At 41.4% G+C, this 22,162-nt stretch overlaps 1 long non-coding RNA gene across 18 annotated transcripts in view; it reads right to left on the bottom strand.

Moving 5' to 3' along the window:
• The window catches only part of LOC149442481 (uncharacterized), an 876,277-nt gene that overhangs the window by 511,648 nt on the left and 342,467 nt on the right, over positions 1–22,162 (bottom strand). Inside the window, exon 1 of one of the 18 annotated variants that reach the window (XR_016307181.1) lies at positions 6,648–8,773. The exons of the other annotated variants lie outside the window; for them this stretch is intronic. This is a non-coding gene — a long non-coding RNA (uncharacterized LOC149442481). Of the gene's footprint in view, positions 1–6,647; positions 8,774–22,162 lie in introns of those variants that run through there. 18 annotated transcript variants of the gene reach the window in all.

Here is a 22,162-nt window from a genome sequence, read left to right as displayed (position 1 = left end):
AGAAGAGAAGGATAGAGAGAGAGCGTTAGGGAAGACTTGAAAGGTGCTCAGTGGGGATAGAAGCAAACCAACCCCACCACCTTTCTGACCACTGGGTCTGGGTAGTGTGTGGGGAACTGTGTAAAATGCTTCTGCAAAATCCAAGTACTGTATACCACAGCCACCCCTCTGTACAAGGTTTTGCTTACCTCCTCATAAAAAGAAATCAGATTTGTTTGACAACTTCTGTCTTTCATGAATCCATGCTGTCTGTTGCTTAAAATATTTTTTTCCAGCAAGAACTCATCTATGTGGTCTTTTAATAAACTCTCCATTATCTTCCCAACTATAGAAGTTAAACTAACAGGTCTATAATTACTTGTTAAAGATTTTGTCCCCTTTTTAAATATAGGCACCACATTGGCCTTACGCCAATCCAGTGGTACTATGTCAGTCATTAAAGAGTCCCTAAAAATGAGAAACAATGGCTTTGAAATGACAGAGCTCAATTCTTTAAGGACCCGTGGGTGTATGCCATCTAGTCCAGGTGCTTTATTTACCTTTATTCTGTCTAAATATTTTTGGATCATATCAATTGTAAGCCAATGTGGATCATCTGGAGCTGTGTCAATACCATGTCCATTATGGACAAGAGCTCCCCCATGCTCCTTTGTATACACAGAGCTTAAGCAGGTATTTAATAAATTTGCTTTCTCTTTGTCCCCAGTCACCCACTCTCATTATTTTATAAAGGGCCTACATGCTCGGACCGAACCTTTTTTCTATTAATATATTTTGAAGAATTTTTCGGGTTTATCCTGCTATCTTTTGCAATCTGTCGTTTTTTTTTTCAATTTTTTGCGGCCTTGATTTTCTTTTTTGTATATTCTGTTATATTCTTTGTAATGTTTAAACGATGATAGCGTTCCTTCATTTTAACATTTCATAAAAGCTCTTTTCTTATTATTTATTGCTTTTTTAACTTTGGCCGTAAGCCACATAGGTTTGATTTTTAGCCTTTTAAACTTGTTGCTCATGGGAATATATTTTGCAGTCTGTTCACATGCAGTCTTTTTGAAGAACTCCCATGTCTGTGTTATGTTCATCGATGCTAATATTCCCTCCCAGTCTAATTCTTGGAGAGCAGCTCTTAGCCTTGGAAAAATTAGCTTTCTTAAAGTTGAGTGTTTTTATTTTCCCATATATGCTTGTTGTTTACAGCTAACAATAAATGAAATCATGAAAATGTTGAACTAGATAGTGTGGGATTTTCAGGGTGCAAATTTACAATGATAAACACATTTAAAAACCACAATAAATTTTATTTAATCTTACAAAAAAAGGGGAAAGAAAAAGAGAAAATAATTACAATACTGTAAAAACAAAAATTGAAGCTTGGCTGTATTGTTGCAGTAATTCCCTACATGTTTCGCCGAACAAGGGCTTCTTCAGGGGAGAGAGAGAAAATCTTCAATCGCAATACAGTCTACAATATATCAAAAAGAATATACATAAACAACGGAGTTATGACATACATCCACACAATGAACATGTTTTTTGTGATTTTACAATTTCTTTTATCCTGCCTATCCATCACCCCACAGTAAGGACCGATTAAAAAAAGTTGTTATATTTTAATACTATGCTTATGAAATGATAAACATAAATGCTATAATATTTTGCTTAGTCTGTACATTTTTTATCTATTGTAATAAAATTAAAGAATAAATGCTATTATTTGCTAGAAAATTATTCTGATTTAGGAACCCACCTTGCTCACTCGGATGTTACTTACAATCTCTAGTGTTTGTAACTTATGCCATAATGCGTCCCTAGGTGCAATTGTACGGACGCCCAGGGCGTAGCTGCACCTGAAGATTCCTTTTCCGATGTGCTCGCCTAAACACAACTTGCAAACCATAATTCCGGCCCCCTTTTACTTAGATTTGGAATTGTTGTCTTTTAGGCTTAATTATTTTTTGTTTGGATTGGACCAAAACAGGCTTATATAGAAATGATTGGATGTCTTCCTTACATGGTATAAATGGATTTGTTTTTTTTGTTTGTATTTCTTTTCTTCAGCTGTCCTGCTTAGGTGTTGCTCCTATTAAGAGATCTGGCTGTGTTTTTGTCGGCTTCAGTTTGTGCATGCGCAATAGAGACCTCACGCATGCACAGTTGTATGTCTGACTTCTGCACCCGGCCTGTGACGTCACAAGTCGGCCGGCGTGGAAGGTATAAATTATGGCGGGAATAAAGATATGGTACTTTGGCTAATCAACTGTGCACATGTAGGATCTCTTGAGACGTTTTGAGACCCCCTGGAGGTAATTTGAGAGACTTGTGTTGAGGGGAGGGCTTCAGGAAAATGGTGACTGCTCAGTCACCTGGGTGATTCTGTACACTGCATTGTTTCGAGTACGGTTTGATTTTTACAGCTAATATTCTATGAACTTGTGACCTCTCCTGACATCTAGTGGCTGAATTGTATATTAACAATTTGAGTCAAAAACTGTTTTTTTGCTTCCTCTATTGCCTGAATTGTGATAATTTAAAGGTAAATTCATTTTTCATTTATTTTTTAATTATTTCAATGACTTGACATCACACCTGGTGTTCTCTCTCCCTCTATCTGATTCTTTTTTTGCCCCATCTGGTAGAAATGTAATTATTAATTTTCGCTTATTTATACCTATGTTTGGATGGATATTTGATCCCTATTATATCCTCTACAATTGCACGGATGCATAGGCCAACTAAGTTCTTTGATAGTGCATTTTCATATGCGGTAGTAGCTCCGTGAACCTGACATCTAGGGTGACCCGGCGTGTTCTTTTATACTTTTGATTATTATGTTCATTGTGTGGATGTATGTCATAACTCCGTTGTTTATGTATATTCTTTTTGATATATTGTAGACTGTATCGTGGTTGAAGCTTTTCTCTCTCTCTCACACCTGAAGAAGCCCTTGTTGGGTGAAATATGTAGGGAATTACTGCAACAATACAGCCAAGCTTCAATTTTTGTTTTTTACAGTATTGTAATTATTTACTCTTCTTCTTTTCCCTTTTTTTTGTAAGATTAAATAAAATTTATTGTGGTTTTTAAATGTGTTTATCATTGTAAATTTGCACCCTGAAAATCCCACACTATCTAGTTCAACGTTTTCAAATTCCAGGGATGTGGTGCAATTTATTATCTTGTCACTCACTCACCACATCCTAACAATAAATGAAATCATGTTATAGTCACTGCTGCCCAGATGTTCTTTTATATGGACATTAGTAATAAGCTCTGCATGGTTTGAGATTACCAGGTCCAGCAGAGCACCATTCCAAGTTGGGGCTTCTATGAATTGTACCATAAAATTGTCCTGTAGTAGGATGATAAATGTTTGCCCTTTTACTGTTCCTGCAGTACCATTACTCCAGTCAATTTCCGGGTAGTTAAAATCCCCCATTATTATCACTGTCCCAGCCCTTGCAGCCCTTTCAATCTGTGCAAGGAGCTGAGTCTCCACCTCCTCATTAACATTGGGAGGCCTATAACAAACTCCAATGATTACCTTTGTAGTACACACCCCCATATGCAGTTCCACCCATGATGCTTCAGCCTCATCACACTCTCCATCAACTAGGTCCTCTTTCACACTCGCTCTGAGATCACTTCGCACATAGAGACAGACACCACCACCTTTCCTTTTTACCATCTCTCCCCGAAAGAGAACATCGTCAGGAATATTAATGGCCCAGTCATGTAAAGAATGAAGCCAGGATTCAGCAATACCAATCAAATCATAGTTCTCTTCATGTACCAAAGCTTACAGCCAGGGCTGCTGATAAGGGGGTACCACCGGGCCTCCTGTAGGGGGCCTGGGCTCTGCCACAGAAAAGGGGGGCCCAGACAGCAGCTTCAGGCTTCATGTAGGATCACATGTACAGTCAGTGCATACACACTGTTCCCCTGTGTACATGGCTCCCGGGTGGTGGTAACATTATTCCTGGGCTGAGGGGGCTCCATCAGTTCATCCTGAGGGTTGGGAGACAAGGGGGACTTTTATTTCTTTTTCGGGCACCTGCGGACCCAGCAGCAGCAGAAGTCACAGGAACGGTACAGTAATTACATGACACAATACACACCTTTCCCTGTGCCCTGACCATTGCCTAGACTATGTTCAATTATACAGCAGGGAGCAGCCAAATGAGATCATCATTGTCATGATGATAATCACACAGTACAGGTGCTTTGAGCCACAGCACCTGTACTATGATTATCATGATAATCGTGATGATTGATGAGCCCTGGTTTACACTGGAACCGTTCAAATCACTGCGACTCATGTCACAGCGACTTTGAAAAAGGTTCCTGCACTAATTTTTTCCGATTTCATTGCGACTTGCATTGACTGGTAAATGGAGTCGCAAGCCGCAGTAAAATCCTAGGTACAAATCTCTCTGATCTGTGGCTTTGAAATCACACTGAAGTAGCACAATTTCAAAGCCACAGTGGTGTGAGTCAGGGCTGAAGATAGGACAGTCAGATGCATCCTTAAGCCAGCCATAGATGTTGATCGGGGAATTGATCGATTTTTGCAAAATTTGCATCATGTATGGCCTGCCTATAACAGGCTGGGGAAAATAACTATCCTTAAAGACAAAGCTGCATATTTTTTTAGGTGGGTAGGCGGGGTAAGGGGGGTGGGGCAGGGTTGGGGTTTTGGGGCCCCATCAGGTAGGCTGTATGGAGCCCCATGATTGCTAACAGCAGCCCTGCTTCCAACTCACCTATTTTGCTTGGCAGACTTCTGGCATTGGTGAACAAATACTTTAATTCTTTTAAACCTTTTGCACGCGTATGTTGCATGTTTTTTATTTTTCTACAAATGGTACCAGTTCCAATGGTTGTTTGCAACATGGGAACCTTCTTATCATCTGCCATAGCCCTCCCCTCATCTTTCAACATTCCACCCACCAATAAGGACTGACCCCTGCCTGATCTGTCTACCCCATTCTAATCCAATTCTCCCTCCCCCCTCGATCCTAGTTTATATACTCCTCCAGCCTTCCCATAAGCCTCTCCCCCAGCACAGCAGACCCCCTTACATTTAGGTGCAAACCATCTCTAGCATATAGGTTGCACCCCAATGAAAAGGTTGTTTGTAACATTGGAATCTTCCTACTTCACAAAAGTACATAAAATGTCAATTTGCAGTGAACAACAGTGCAAATATCAATATTTAAGCTATAAACATATAGCTAGTGCAATTAGCAATCTGTTTAAGTTATATGAAAAGTGAAAAAAACATATTTTTCCATTTCCATGAAGGTCAGGTTGATATAACACAGCAGTGTTGTCACCTTCATCCATCTGGAGAAATTTTCCTTCAATTTCAGTCCCATAGCCAATTAGCCATCACCACAGAAATAGAAGGGAAATCCCAGGATGAAGAGAGCAAAAATCCCCTCAATTTCTGTTCTGAACTTGGTGGAAAAGTGAACAGGGCAAATGGAGGGTATTTCTCCCCAGCAGGAGCACAGAGACAACATTAAAAACTGACATATCAGTTACCAAAGAGACAGTAATGCTAATGCTTGGTTAAAAAAAAATGTGTTCAAAGAGCTTGCTGCAGTTTTCAGTATGACAGGTGTCCTCGTGTGATGGTTTCCCCTCACCACCCGTTCCAGTAAAAACTGCTGCAATAGACCAATTTCCACAGAACTAATTAATTAAGGTGCGGGGGGGGGGGGGGTTATTGATATAACAGGGAACCTGTATATCAGTGCACCCCTTACTAGTGGTTCACCAAAATTAAAATTCTGGTGCCGAAACCAAAACTTCATAATGCACTTGGCCGAAAACCGAAATGCGCAGTTTTAAAATATGAATATATATATATATTTTTAAAATACACTTTGGTTAAAAAAAAAATTCAAAAAAAAAAAACAATATATGCCCCAATTTCTTGTAAAATAAGAAAGAGGATGTTATGGCAAGTAACTAGATACCCAACATGTCACGCTTTAAAATTGTGCACGCTCGTGGAATGGTGTGAAACTGCAGTACTTAAAAATCTTGATGGGTGATGCTTTAAAAATTTGTACAGGTTAGCAGTGTAAAGTTACAGAGGAGGTCTGGTGTGAGTATTATTGCTCTTGCTCTGACGTAAGTGGCAATACCTCACATGTGTGGTTTGAACACCATTTACATACGTGGGCATGGCCTATGTATGCGTTCACCACTACATGTAAGCACGGGGGATGGGGGCACTTTAAACTTTTTTTTAAAATTAATTTAATGGGGGTCAATAAGACTCCACATCTCTCCTCTGCAATGTAAAGCATTCGATAAAAAAAAAGCATTGATCTAGTGCCTTAGAAAAAAAAAAATGGCTGGAAAGGGAAGTGACATCGCTGCGGACCTCTAAGGGCATAGAGATGCGTGGCAGCCATTTCTCCTTTCTCCTTCACTCATCTCTATGCCCAGCGCTGAGATCGATGGTTTCTCAGGTAAGGCTGAGAACTACCGAGCGGCAGCGGGCGGCGGCGAGAGGCAGGGTTTTTTCGGCACCTGTATCGGTGCTTATTTTTCATTTCGGCCAACAGCCGAAAGGAGTGTTTTCGGCTGAAACGTTTCGGCCACCGAAATTTTGGTGCATCCCTACCCCTTACCTAACTCAATTCAGTCCCTCCTTACATCAGTGACCCCCCTCAGACTGGACTGGTAGCACTGTCAATGACCTCCTCTCAGATGCTCAAAGTAGGGTTCAGTGAGATGATCCTCTCCGGACTCCAGCTTGGCAGCTCTGGTTCTCTGGTTCCATTGGATATTCTCTCCACAGTCAACATATATCTGACTCCTCCTGTGACCCCTGTGCTAGCAACGTTCTCGCTCTTGACTCCTCTCCAGGCTCCTCTTCAGAGATTGCAGACATCATACAAGAATTGGTCAGAGATTGCAGACATGATACAAGAGATATTCGAAAACTGTGGACATGATACAAGAGATGGTCAGAGATTATGGACATGATACAGAAGACGGTTAGTGAATGTGGACACGATACAAGAAATAGTTAGAGATTGTGGACATGAAACAGGACATGGTTAAAGGCTGCAGATAGGATACAAGAGATCATAGAAACATGTGCAAAAATATATATACTTTGAAATGTAAGGGCACCTACGTCCAAAGCCTGTTATACAAAGGACATTTTTTGGTTGAGGCCGAAAGTACTTTATTACAATGTTAAAATACAAGCATTTACAAACATGTACCAATAATATGCCCACACAATTTTCATAATTCTTTCATAACGGGACTAATGTTACTGAAAACGAATACAAAACGCCAGAGAGTACAATCTAGAGCATAAAAATTACCCACTTCTTCTCAACATGTTTTGCAGTTATTCCATTTTTTCAGGAGAAAACAGAGAGCAGAACATCTGAAAAATGAATGAATACAACATAATACATGCATATAATACTATATCTACAATATACACATGAACCCAGTTTTCAAGTGGGGCACCTAGGCTTTCCCAGACAGGAAACCAGCTACTGAAGAGCTGGGGCATAGATAAGGGGGGGTCATGGTGGTCTGAACCCCCCCAGAGCAGTGTTACTGACTGTCATATCAGAGGGGTGAAACCTAGGGCCGGACGCCAGATTGACTCCACCGCTGTCACTAACATAACAGAGCAAAGCCAGCAGCGCTGAATAGAGGGTGGGATCTGCCTGGGTTAACTTTCCAGGTTAGCCATCAAGTGACCGTTTACTACAATATGCCTGACAACACCTTGACATGGGTCACTAACCTTTTTTGTCGCATTGCCGCAGTAAAGGCTTCTTTCTGGCAACTTGACCATGCACCTAATTTTTTCAAGTATTGTCATATTGTGCTCCATCAAACACACCATCTTTTCCAAGAGCAGCCTGTATTTGAGGTTGCTTGTGGGTTTTTCTTTGTATCCCAAATAATGCTTCTGACAGTTGTGGCTGCAATTTTTCTTGGTCTACCTGACCTTGGCTTAGTATCAAGTGATCCTCAAACTTTCCACTTCTTAATAAGTGATTGAACAGTACTGATTTGCATATCCAAGGCTTTGGATATCTTTTAATATCCTTTTCCATCTTTATAAAGTGTCTTTACCTTGTTATGCTGGTTTTTTGACAGTTCTGTTCTGCTTCCCATGACTTAGTATCTCGCCTGCTCAGTGCTTCCACATAAGAGCTAACAAACTCAGTGACTATTATACACAGACACTAACTGCAATTTAAAAAGTCACAGATATGGGAAATGAACCTTTATTTGCCATTTTAACCAGTGTGTGTCACCTCGTGTGTCTATACAAAGGCCATTCCATGGTATGTAAACTTTTGATCAGGGCAACTTGGGTGATTTCTGTTATCATTATGATTTAAAAATGAACCAAACAACTATGTGATAACTAGAAAAGCTACAATTTCTGGGGAAATTGTGTGAAGTGTTCTTGCCTCCACCAGTAGTCTACAACTGGAGTGGACGGAGTAACTGGGTGGAGTGGCTTGTCACTCTGCTGCCTGCTCACACACCTGGGTTCCTATGGCAACTCACTCTACAGCAAGGGCAGAGAAGAGCGGTAAAAAACAAACTGCTCCAACTTGCTCACTTCACTGGCGGTTGCCATCTTCAAATGCATCTTTGATGCATAGTATGTCTCTGAAATATGAAATATTAAAAATGAAGGCACAGTCGCAGTTTAGAAATTGCCCTTCAAATTTGAGGTGGTTAGAGTGGAGTTTCAATGAATGTCAATGGGCAGCGTGAGTTGCAAACAAATGGTCATATTGTAAAAACTATCAGGACTATGGCTTAGCCGTGGACATTTTTAGTGGCAGCAGTGATAGCTGAACGTTTTGATATAAGATTTGTGTAGGTGGGCTTGAAAATGAGGGAGTGATGGCAGTTTAGAAATCATGTCCTGATTTTTCAGCTCACACTCTAGCTTTTGTCAGCTCCCACTCTAGTTTTGAACATTCCGCCATTCATTCCTATGGGACCAATTTCACCACAAAAACGCCGATATTTCGTGAACCATTTGGCGAATCGTTCCACAAAGTAATAGCACACCAATCGGGAACAATTCGCACGTTTCGGTATATTACTGTCTATGTAGTGTAAAAACTGTGGGAGGAGTTAGGGTGGTAAATTTGGCTATTATAATAATAGGAATATATATGTGAGATAACAGTAAGTGGTCTTGCCATGCAAGAACACTTAATAAATGGCTTCATATGATTACTATCCTTAAATAAAAGACTTCTTTTGGCATGATCAGTCATATTTTCAATATCAATTCAAAAATTTCACGATGTCTGCCAGGGTATGCAAACTTTTGAGCACAATTGTATATGTTTTAGCATCTAGATCAGGACAACCTGCAGATCTCCAGCTACCAAAGTACCAGCTTGTCCACTTCACCCACACATTTGGTCTCCTGGTCATAGTGGGTACATCCCACATCAGAGACCAATGTCTATAGTTAGTGTCATCGTAAACATTCAATGACACTTAAGGTGACTAATGGATTAGTGATTTCTGTTATCATTATGATTTAAAAAGGAGCCAAATAACTATGAGAAAATAAATGGCTTCATATGATCACTATCCTTAAATAGAAGACAATTATTTGGCATAATCAGTCATATTTTCAATATCAATGCCCAAATTTCACAATTTCTGCCAGGGGATGCAAACTTTTGAGCACAACCGTATATAATAATACTCAATCTGTGGCTACAAAAAATTTAGGAACTCTTGAAAGAGGAACTGCAGCCTATCTAGCTAAAGTTTTTTTATTTCTAGTCTATATGACCTGGCAGAGGCCCATGGCACGTCTATGCATGTGCAAAACTCTGCGAGACTCCATTGTATGCATGGAAATACCTGTATGTCTCTGTCTGGCCCCAGAGACTGGCAAGGACCTACTGCTTTCCAGACATGAATTTGGGTTTTGTGGGATTGCACAAATGTGTACACACGCTGCAGCTCTCTGCCATGCGTTATAGACTTGACAGAGATCCCCATCATATCTTCGCCCATGTAAACTATATGTAGATATCCTACTTCATATGTCATCCTCGCCTAGGTGAGCATACAAGCTTTGAAAGGACAGGTTTCTCCCATTTAGTTTGCTCTTTTAATTAGGCTGGCCATACATTATACAATTTTCTTGAGAATTTTGCTTTAGATTTACCAAAAACCATAGAATATGAGGTCAAACCTGAACAACACTTTCAACTGTATCCAATTAGGCAGGCCCTTGCTTTACATAGTGGAAGTTAAATCTAAAGGAAAATGGGCAGAAATTGGACAGAAAATTGTATAGTGTATGGCCAGCCTTATAATGTCCTCCAAAAAGCCAGCAATATATCCAGAGCATATATTGAGAGATACCTGAACCCAGATGTCTGTTCACGTCTGAATGATGTGTCCTGCATTTACTGACAGTCGCATCCACCAGAATACAGCTATTGGGTTTCTAGGGGACATGTTTGAACACAAGTTTCCAGTGGTACATTAGGATTTTTAAAAAGGTCTTTGGACCAAAATATTTCTTAAATCTGGTGGACATAAAGTTACTTGCAAAGGAGTCGTGTGGGTACACACATGTGCGTTGCAGATTGAAGCTCAGATATCACAGCTAAGTGACACAGTAGTTGTTCAGCGGTTCAGGTTAGTTTTAGATCAGGTTCAGGTCAAGATTTTATCCTGTTCACAACTGATGACGTGTGGTTTAGAAACAGTTCCCATAGAATTCAATAGCCTGTTAATCCGCACCTGAACCAGACTGCACTGCTCAGAAATCGGACAGGACTCTTTTTCAATCCGCATTGAATCAGCACTGCCAGTGTACAGGACATACAGTATGTGAACAGGCACCATAGGAAGCAATGTTATTTCACTTGTCATGCAGATTGGATGTGGTTCAAACCGCATCCAATCTGCATATATGTGAACCAGTACAGTACATAAACAGTTGGGGACTGGGGATTGTAATTACCAAGAGCCCTTATGGAGCAGACCAATATAGAGTGCTGTTGGGACGTTTAATATGGGAGTAGTGTAATGCACTAACATCACACTTCATTACTGTTCTGTTAACTATGATCCTGTTTTTTCCTCCTATGTGCCCAGCCCTTTCTATTAGTGTTGTCTTGGGTATTGACCTACTACATTTCAGCCATCTGTGCTATGTAAGGATTGCCCTGTGTACCTCCCTTCCCTTGAGCAATTTCCTTCCCCTTTAACCCACAGCTCCTTGCCTCTGGGTGCTGGGATTGCATCACTGCTCAAGCCTCTCTCTTGCTGACCTTCATTCATGCATTTCACCATATTCCTTTGAATAAGTATTTTGTTTCCTGTAGATGACACTGAAAATCTGTATAAATTGCCCTTCATACGCACGTGTGTGTGTATATATATATATATATATATATATATTTATTTATTTTTTTAAATACCAATCAGCAATAGGTAGGCAGCAAGTAAATCTGTTGTCCCTGAAATTGTTGTGTCGAAAGCAGAATAAACGGGCAGTGCAGTCTGTGGTGTGTGCAGCTGTGTATCCGCAGACCATCCAGAGTGCCCATGCTGACCCATGTCCACTGGCAAAAGCTCCTACAATGGGCAAAACAGCATCAGAACTGGATCACGGAGTAATGGAAGAAGGTGGCCTGTCTGATGAATCGCGTTTCCTTTTACATAGTAATGGGCTGTAAGTTCGACTCGAACATCGGCCATTCATGTGTTCTGCGAACACATGAATGGTAAGGGCATTTGGCAGGCTGTTCACCTGCCAGGTCCCACAATGCACTGCACTTTCACAGTGTATTGTGATTGGCCAAACAATGCAACTGACCACAGGTCGTCAGGTGCAATGTTTTGGCCAATCACATCACAATAGTTACCCCTAGCTCCGCCCGATTGTTCACATTTGACCGGCAAAGGACTTATTACAAACGTTTGTTTTTTTTATGTTAAAGGAATTTTTAAAAAGTCTGGTCTCTTTATTTTTTACTCAATTTAACCCTTTAGTGAATGGGTAGGGGTACAAGTACCCCTTACTCACTCACAAGGAGGGGGGCAGAATCATTATTTAAAGGGGTACCCTGATGGTAATGAGCTCCCCTGTCTGCAGACCCCCACAACCACTGGGTCAGGGTTGTGGGGAAGAGGCCCTTGTCCCCATCGGCATGGGGACACTGTCCTAATTTAAAAGGCATGTGGCCTAAAGGGCCTGGTATGGCTTTTAGGGGGAACCCCACGCACTTTTTAAAATATCTTTTACTGTAGAGTCCCTCCAAACCATCCTACCAGACGTAAAGGATTAGGTTTTTTTTCTAAATATTACATTTCACTTTTTTTTTGCTAAAGCAGGTTCTATACATTGTACAGATGTGAAAGTTTGCAGATAGTTTAAGAGAACCCCCCAGGCATGATATTTAAAGGTTTTTTTTTTTTTTTAACTGTAGGCAATGAAAAATGACTACCCCTTTAAAAATAATACTTTTGTAAGTTTTTTTTTTCACTGATTTATGTACCTCAGGACCGTACCCGAGTCCCCACACCCCTTTCATGGCCAATAACTTGTATATAAGCCTTCAAAATGGGCACTTTTGAATTTACAAGTTCGAGTCCCATAGACTTGCAATGAGTTCGAAATTCAGGGGGGGGTGTTCGGCCCATCACTATTTTTACATTGTGTGGATGGTTGGGTGCATGAATATAAACAAATAATACGGCGCTATATTAAAACAGGCGACTCAGTGATATATATCCCAAGTATGCAAATAGACTTGAACACAAATAACTGACATCAATGTGGGGTGAAGCGGACAACTAGGAAAATGACATACATAGAGGTGACATGAATAAATTGGTGAAATAGTGTCCTTATGTGTCACACAAACTCCATGCAGATGTGAATTGCAGTGTGCCAATCCTCTATAGCTGGGGTGCCCCCTCACCTTCCTGCCCAGGCCCCCAGGGACCAAAGAGCCTTGTGTAATAGATGGAATATTCCTCCAGATAGTAGATGGATCCCTCTTGCAATGGTGCAAATCCCTCCTCTTGGCTATAACATAAGCGGTGGATGAAGTCCGTGGTGTCTCTCCAGTGTATGGCCCTCCAGTATGGTCCCCAGTGAGGCAAAAGAGACTCGTATAGTGTAAAACCTTTTATTATAAAACAAAGAAGACTAAAAACTACTCACATAGACCTGAAAGCAAGCAAGCCTTTACACCACTCCAGGGGTGTACTGTGATTCGGAAACCGGAGCACCAAGATGGCGCCCGCGCCGGATATGACGTCAAGCCGTCGATCGTCAAAAGCTCCTCCCGCTGGCGTATCTACGCGTTACGTCACTCTCGCACGTGACTTGGTTGGGTGCATGTGTGTGTTGCATACCTGGGGAAGAAATGGCATCAGGATGCATTATGGGAAGAAGGCAAGCCAGCGGTGGCAGTGTGATGTTTTGGAAAATGTTATGGGAAGCCTTGGGTGCTGCCTTTTCATGTGGATATTACTTGACACATACCAGATAGAGAGAAAACATGTGGCGCACACACCTAGTGCATTATCCAAGGTTTATTGTAGGAATGAAATAATAAAAATATACTCACAGACGAAGCATGTATCTAAAAAGCATAGAAAAATGACAATGGCCACAACGGCGGGCAAGGTGTTCTCACTGTCAGTGCGGTCAAATGGCTGACGCGTTTCGGGGACGAATCCCTTTCCTCAGAGCTGATGACCAACCTGTATGGAGGTCAAGTAGTAAATAACCAGGGCTAGATGCCTTGGGAGCAAAGCTCAACCTCCTCTACTTGTTATAAGATGAGGGGTTGGAGGGGGTTATTTAAAGTGCAATCTTTTGTAGTTTTTATAAACGCATATACATACATATATATATACGTATATATACCACCTTTCTAAGCATTGTTGCTGACCAAGTACACCCCTTCAGGGAAACTGTATTTTATAATGGCAGTGGCCTCTTTCAGCAGGATAATGTGCCCTGCCCCACTGCAAAAATGGTTCAAGAATGCTTTGAGGAATGCAATCAGTTAAAGGTGCTGATTTGGCTTCCACATTCTACATATCTCGATCCAATCTAGCATATGTAGAATGTGCTGGAAAAATAAGTCTAATCCATTGAGGCCTCACCTCACAATTTACATAACTTAAAGGCTGTTACTGATGGCTTGGTGACAGATACCAAACTGTATTTTATAATGGCAGTGGCCTCTTTCAGCAGAATAAAGCGCCCCGCCCCACTGCAAAAATGGTTCAAGAAAGCTTTGAGGAATGCAATGAGTTCAAGGTGTTGATTTGGCTTCCAAATTCTGCAGATCTCGATCCAATCTAGCATCTGCAGGATGTGCTGGAAAACTAAGTATGATCCATGGAGGCCTCACCTCACAATGGGTCAGGGCTGTTTTGGTGACAAAAGGGGGAGCTATTCAACATTAGGTGGGTGGCCATCGAGATATACTTAAATAGACCATGCAAAATGAGCCACTTATCTAGTTTGCAGTACTGACATTTTACATGTTTAACCTGTCACATTAAGATTTAAAAATTTTGCTCTCATGAGATGACATACAAAACAGGGAAGTGGAAATTCCAGTAATTTGTGTTAGGTGCAGAATTTCAGTGCTGTTTTTAGTGCTCAAGGTGACTTTCGTTTTTTATCACATGCTGTATATATGTGCTACTATATGTGTGTTCTGCCTGACACACCCTCACACTTGTCATCTATTGTCTGTGCAGGTTTAAAAAATGTGGTCTTTGATATACAGTTGTGTTCAAATGTTTGTATACCCTGTCAGAAACTGAAATATTGGAATTGATATTGAAAATATGACTGATCATTCCAAAAAACAGTCTTTTATTAAAGGATAGTAATCATATGAAGCCATTTATTTTCACATAGTTGTTTGGCTCCTTTTTAAATCGTAATAACAGAAATCTAACAAATAGCCATGATTAAAAGTTTCCATCCCTTGGAATGTTTGGCCTTGGTACAGACACACAAGGTGACACACACAGGTTAAAATGGCAATTAAAGGTTAATTTCCTACATCTGTGGCTTTTAAATTGCAATTATTATTATTATACAGTATTTATAAAGCGCCAATAGTTCGCTCAGCGCTGTACATTACAAAGGGGGACAGAACATGTGACAGAACAACAACAATACAATGCAAAACATGAGGGGATCAAGGGCCCTGCTCTTTCGAGCTTACAATCTAGGAGGGAGGGGATGGTGGCACAGGAGGAGATAGCTGTGGGGGATGGGGTGGTAGGAAGAGTGGAGGAGGTTGGCAAGTTAGCAGGGGGTGGGGTAGGCTTCCCTGAAGAGGTGGGTTTTCAGGGTGCGCATAAAGGAGAGGAGAGTAGGTGATAATCTGATGGGTTGGGGCAGGGAGTTCCAGAGGATGGGTGAAACTCTGGAGAAGTCCTGGAGGTGGGCATGGAAGGAGGAGACCAGGGAACTAGAGAGAAGGAGGTCTTGTGAGGAGCGGAGTGTGCGCGCTGGGTGGTACTTGGATAGTAGGTCAGTGATGTAGTTCGGGGCAGTATGGTGGGCAGCTTTGTACGTCAGTGTTAGGATTTTGAATTTGATCTGTTGCGCAATCGGAAGCCAGTGGAGGGATCGGCAGAGGGGGGTGGCGGAAATGGAGCGGTTGGAAAGGTGAATGAGTCTGGCAGCCGTATTCAGGATCGACTGAAGCGGGGATAGCCAGCGACGAGGCAGGCCAGTAAGGAGGGAGTTGCAGTAGTCGAGTCGTGATATGATGAGGGAGTGGATGAGCTGTTTAGTGGTTTCTGGGGTTAGGAACGTGCGTATTTTGGCGATGTTGCGGAGGTGGAGTCTGCACGAGCTTGGTAAAGATTGGACTTGGGGCTGGAAGAATAGGTTGGAGTCCAGAATGACACCAAGTACTCTGGCCTGCGGGGCGGGTTTGATGGTGGCGTTGTTGGATGTGATGAAGAAGTCAATGGGGGGTGGTGTCAGGGCTGGGGGGAAGACAAGAAACTCTGTTTTGGAGAGGTTCAGTTTCAGGAAGTGGAGCGACATCCGGTCTGATATGTCGCTCAGTAGGTGTGTGATTCGGGCAGAGACTGAGGTGGTGAGGTGGGGGGTTGAGAGATAGATTTGTGTGTCGTCGGCATATAGGTGGTAGTTGAAGCCGTGAGAGTGTATGAGTTGGCCAAGGGAGGAGGTGTAGATGGAGAAGAGAAGGGGCCCGAGGACGGAGCCTTGAGGGACCCGAACAGAGAGGGGGAGTGAGGGGGAGGTGGTAGCATTATAGGTAACGCTGAAAGAGCATTGTGACAGGTAGGATGAGAGCCAGGAGGGAGCAGAATCTCTGAGGCCAAGAGAGTGTAGTTTTTTGAGGAGGAGGGGGTGGTCGACTGTGTCGAAGGCCGCAGAGAGGTCAAGGAGTAGGAGCACTGAATAGTGGCCATTAGCTTTGGCGGTTAGCAGGTCGTTGGAGAGTTTAAGTAGGGCAGTTTCGGTGGAGTGTAGGGGACAGAAGCCGGACTGTAGGGGATCGAGGAGGTTGTTGTTGTTGTTAGTTTCTGTTTATAAATAGTATTAGAGTTTGTAAGCTCTCACATGAATGCACTGAGCAGGCTAGATATTGAGCCATGGGGAGCAGAAAAGAACTGTCAAAAGACCTGCATAACAAGGTAATGGAACTTTATAAAGATGGAAAAAGATATAAAAGATATCCAAAGCCTTGAATATGACAGTCAGTACTGTTCAATCATTTATTAAGAAGTGGAAAATTCAGGGATCCCTTGATACCAAGCCAAGGTCAGGTAGACCAAAAAAAGATTGCAGACACAAGTGCCAGAAAAATTGTTTGGGATACAAAGAAAAACCCACAGGTAACCTCAGGAGGAATACAGGCTGCTTTGGAAAATTACGGCATGGTTGTTTTGGAGGAGCACACTACAATACTTGCACAAAAATTAGCTACATGGTCGAGTGGCCAGAAAGAAGCCATTACTGTATCAATGCCTCAAAAATGCCTGGTTACAATATCCCGACAACACCTTGATATGCCTCACCAGCCTTTTTTGTGGCATTGGCGCAGTACAGGCTTCTTTCTGGCCACTTGACAATGCAGCTCATTTTTGTCCAAGTATCTGTGTATTGTGCTCCTTCAAAACAACCACACCATCTTTTTCCAGATAAGCGTGTATTTCTCTTGAGGTTACTTGTAGGTTTTCCTTTAGAACTTGAACAATTCTTCCGGAAGCTGTGACTGCAATCTTTCTTGGTCTACTTGACCTTGGCTTGGTTTCAAAAGATCCCAAAACTTTTCAGTTCTTAATAAGTGATTGGACAGTACTGATAGGCATATTCAAGGCTTTGGATATCTTTTTATATCATTTTCCAGCATTATAAAGTTCCATTACCTTGTTACACAGGTCTTTTGACAGTTCTTTTCTGATCCCCATGGCTCAGTATCTAGCCTTCATCCACGTGAGAGCTAACAAACTCAGTGACATTTTATAAATAGGCATTAATTGCAATGTAAAAAGCCACGGATGTGGGAAATTAACCTTTAATTGCCATTTTTAACCTGTGTGTGTCACCTTTTGTGTCTGTACCAAGGGCAAACATTCCAGGGTATGTAAACTTCTGGTCAGGGCTATTTGGGTGATTTCTCATATCAATATGATTTAAAAAGGAGCCAAAACAACTATGTGATAATAAATGGCTTCATATGATCACTATCTTTAAATAAAAGACCGTTTAATAGCATGATTAGTCATATTTTCAATATCAATTCCAAAATTTCATGATTTTTGCCAGGGTATGCAAACTTTTGAGCACAACTATATATGGATTTCCTTTTGGCTACCTATACCTTGTATACTAGTTTCTGTGTTCTATGAAAGTGTTGCCAAACTGGAATGTAACTCCAGGCAATTTTATTTGTTTTCTGAAAGCAGAACTGGTGCATTTTTTTTTAACTTCAATGCTTTCTGGCATAATGTTTTGTTTAGATTTTTCAAATTATATTATACTATGGAAGGGTTTAAAATGTTGGATCCAGCATCATCATCTCATATATTTTCACTGCAATCCTGGTTTCTGCAGAATTAGTTATTTAACATTGTAAAAATACTGAATTAGTTAAAACGTCTCCTATAAAAGTGTTTTATAGTAATGTATGCAGTGAAAAGAAGTACCTTTATCAAAACTGGGGTTAATTTACTAAAGGCAGATATAATGGGCACTGCAAGTGCAGTTGCTCCAGAGCTTAGTAAATGAGGTACAGCTTGACTTAGCAAAGACTACCCAATCACAAGCAAGGAAAATTTAAAAAAAAAACTGCATTTTTGCTTTCACATGCTTGGATGATAGAAGTTTCCTCTCGTTTCAGAGCTTCCCCTCGGGTCTAGAGCAACTGCACTTGCAGGGCACAGTATATTTGCCTTTAGTAAATCAACCGCTTAAATCTCTATGGCCGCATAATAAAAAGAATATGAATGTTCTTGAATATTCTTTGTCCACCAACCCCTCCCCACCCGTAATTACTGCCAAATACATTTTTATATGGTGAACACCGGTGCCAGTACATATTGACCGTTTGGTGACCACTGAATGCACCTTGAAGGTATCTTTAAAATTTTTTTACCAATCCATTAGTCACCTTAAGCGTCATTGAATGTTCATGATGACACCAACTATAGACAGCATTGGTCTCTAATGTGGAATGGACCCACTATGACCAGGAGACCAAATGTGTGGGTGAAGTGGACAAGCTGGGACTTTGGTAGCTGGAGATCTGCAGGTTGTCCTGATCTAGATGCTAAAACATATACAGTTGTAATCAAAAGTTTGCATACCCTGGCAGACATCGTGACATTTTTTAATTGACTAATATGCCAAAAAGACAGTCTTTTATTTAACCTCCCTAGCGGTATTCCCAAGTGTAGCTCGGGGTAAAATGTCAGTACCAAAAGCGGAAACCCCGAGCTACACTCGGGCTTACCATGCGGCGCTGCATAGGGAGTCCCTGCAGAGCTTACCTTGTCCTTCGCTCCCACGATGTGTCCCCTGCAGCATCCCCGGCCATCTCCTCTGGCCGATGCCGGCATCCGGCTTCTGTGTTCCGGTCCCTGTGACGTCGGGACGTACGGGTGCCGGCGGGAAATTTGAAAATTTTTAAAAATGTCATTTTTTTCCAAACAAATTTTACATAGTAAAACATTGCTGTTTCAACCCATTTCACATACATATTGTCCCTAGTGCTTTGTCCTGTGCCCTGCTTGCATTTTGTCTGTTCTTTCTGCCTGGAAACTGAGAAACGTCCATGGCGTCCAAAAAGCGTCCTTTTAGGTCAAAAGCGGGTTTAGATCAGCTAGAGAACAGCGATAGTAAATCAGAACCACTTGCAAAATTGAGTGATGATTCGTGGGGAAATTCGTCATCAGACACTGAAAACGATTTTGCGACTTTGCTCAGCAATGTGCAAACTTGGCGCTTTATTTCAAATTTCAGTGTTTTCGGTTTGATTATATTATTGAATTAAATGTATTATTATTATATTATTATTTTTTATGATTATTTATTAAATTATAATTTATGATTTCGTGTTTCAAATTTTATCCTACCCGGGATGTTTAATAGACTCTTGTTCGGACAGATTTCAGTGAGTTATTCCTAAAAATTACAGCCTAAAATAAAAAAAACGACATATTTCCATGCAAAATAATGGTACCGCTTTCAGCACCAAAATCTGAAATAATCATACCGCTAGGGAGGTTAAGGATAGTGATCATATGAAGCCATTTATTATCACATAGTTGTTTGGATCCTTTTTAAATCATAATAACATAAATCACCCAAATAGCCATGATCAAAAGTTTACATACCCTGGAATGTTTGGTCTTGGTACAGACACACAAAGTGACACACACAGGTTAGAATGGCAATTAAATTTAATTTCCTACATCTGTGTCTTTTTAAATTGCAATTAGGCTAGGTTCACATATGTGCGGGTGGTGCCGCTGCGGATCTGCACAAAAATCCGTGCAGCCGCACTACCCACACAGAAGAATGGGGACCCACGGGCGGATACCATTAATTCTAATGGCACGCAGCCCGCACTGGAAATCGCAACCGCACTGGGAACCGAGGTTCCCATGCGGGCTGCGGTTTCCAAAGAAGTACAGGGACTTCTTCCCTGCGTGTCCCAGGGCACGGGATTCCATTCAAATGAATGGGCTCTCGAGCCCGTGCAAAAGACAGCCCACAGGAACGTGGATTTGTGAACCAAGGGTAAGTGTCTGTGTATAAATAATCAGTTTGTTAGCTCTTATGTGGATGACCTGAGCAAGCTAGATACTGAGCCATGGGGATCAGAAAAGATCTGTTAAAAGACCTGCATAACAAGGTAATGGAATGTTATAAAGATGGAAAAGGAAATAAAAAGAAGTCCAAAGCCTTGAATATGCCCCATCATCTTCTGGGACCTGTCACGTGCCACACAAGACTTCGGGGAGGGAGGACAACTACCGCTTACGATCGCCTAGGCAATCGCAGTGGAAGTGGGTACCTGTCAAATTCGGGTACCCATTCCACTGACCCCCCCCTCTCCCCAAAGGTGTCAATCCTTAATGGGAAGTGGGGGACCAATCTTTAAAGCGGAACTTCCCCTTAAGATGCTGGATCTTATATTTCTTTCTCTAAATTCATATTAAGAGACAGACCTTATATGCTTACTGCCTTCATATCCAGCGGACTACACAATAGCAGCACTTTTTCGTGGATTGAAGTGCATTGCATCAAGTTAGGCAGAGCACTCATTGGCTGTAAAACACCTCAACACCTGAAAATGTTGGTCCTGCTGTATTTTATACTGCAGTGCACACTGAGGAGAAAGTGGGGGTAAAACAAGCCTCATCATTGGTGTTCATAGCAGTAATAGTAATTGCCCACATTGATGTCAATTGATAAAGTAATGTCCCCCTGCATTGCTGTCTGTGACTGCAATAATTACACCTATATTGGTGATCAGTATTGTGCTATTTAAACCCCCTTCATTGGTGGTCAGTGGCAGTTTTACTTAACTTGTTTCCTCCTTGTTCATTGTCATTCAATTTAGCCATTAGCCGCCCGGCCTATAGCCATTTGGCGGTCGCAAAAATGCTGCAGCCTTCCGGGTGCACGCCATTTGGCGTGCTCCCGCACATGCGCAGTTCGCGCGGTTGCAGAGCCGCGCAGCAGTGCGATCTGTCACCGGCCGTGTGCCTCGGACACGGCCGATGACAGATCTGAGTACCGGCCCCCGTTGCCGGTACCATGTGACCTGCTGTGACTAATCACAGCAGGTCACATGACAGTTGTATACAATGGATGGCTTCATTCATGCCATCCATTGTATACTAGTGCCTAGCTGTGAATGGTCACAGCAGGTCACATGCACATGTCATGCGATTAGCTGTGGCCAAATCACAGCTAAGCACAAAAAAAAAAACCTGAATGAATCGATTTCATTCAGGTAAATGCTTGCTTATAGCAAAGTAATTCTTTGCTATAAGCAAATTGTATAAAAAAAAAAAAAAAAATCTGATCACTTCCCCAAAGTAGTACAATGTTACTTTGGTAACATTGTACTACTTTGGTCATAGTAAAATATGAAAAAAAAATCTTAAAAAAAAAAAAAAAAAAAAAATGTAATTAAAAATAATAAAAAAATAAAAAAAAAATATATTTTTTTTTTTTTCATACTGTCACCAGTCAGTGTCCCTGTTCACCGCCATGTCAGTTATATGATGACGCTGTACTGCACTGGTGACAGTATGTAAAAAAAAAAAAATAGTGAAAATAATTTTTTCATTTTTCAAAAAATTATGAAAATAAAATACAACTTCAAAAAACTCGCCATTCCTCTTATGAAGTACGTCGGACTGTCTACTCTGCAAAAAGGGGTCATTTGGGGGATATCTGTACTATTATGACATTCTTGGACCTCAAGAAATTAGATTGGCTGTCAGTACTTCAGGACTGATCAATTTTCAGATCTATACCGTAGTTTGTGAACGCTATAACTTTCCTACAAACTAAATAATACATCTTAATTTGGGTTATTTTCACCAAAGACATGTAGCA

This window comes from Staurois parvus, unplaced genomic scaffold, assembly GCF_062004578.1.
Source record: "Staurois parvus isolate SC_StPar_1 unplaced genomic scaffold, SC_StPar_1.0 ptg000885l, whole genome shotgun sequence".
NCBI lineage: Eukaryota > Metazoa > Chordata > Amphibia > Anura > Ranidae > Staurois > Staurois parvus.
This window is presented reverse-complemented; position numbering and strand designations above follow the sequence as displayed.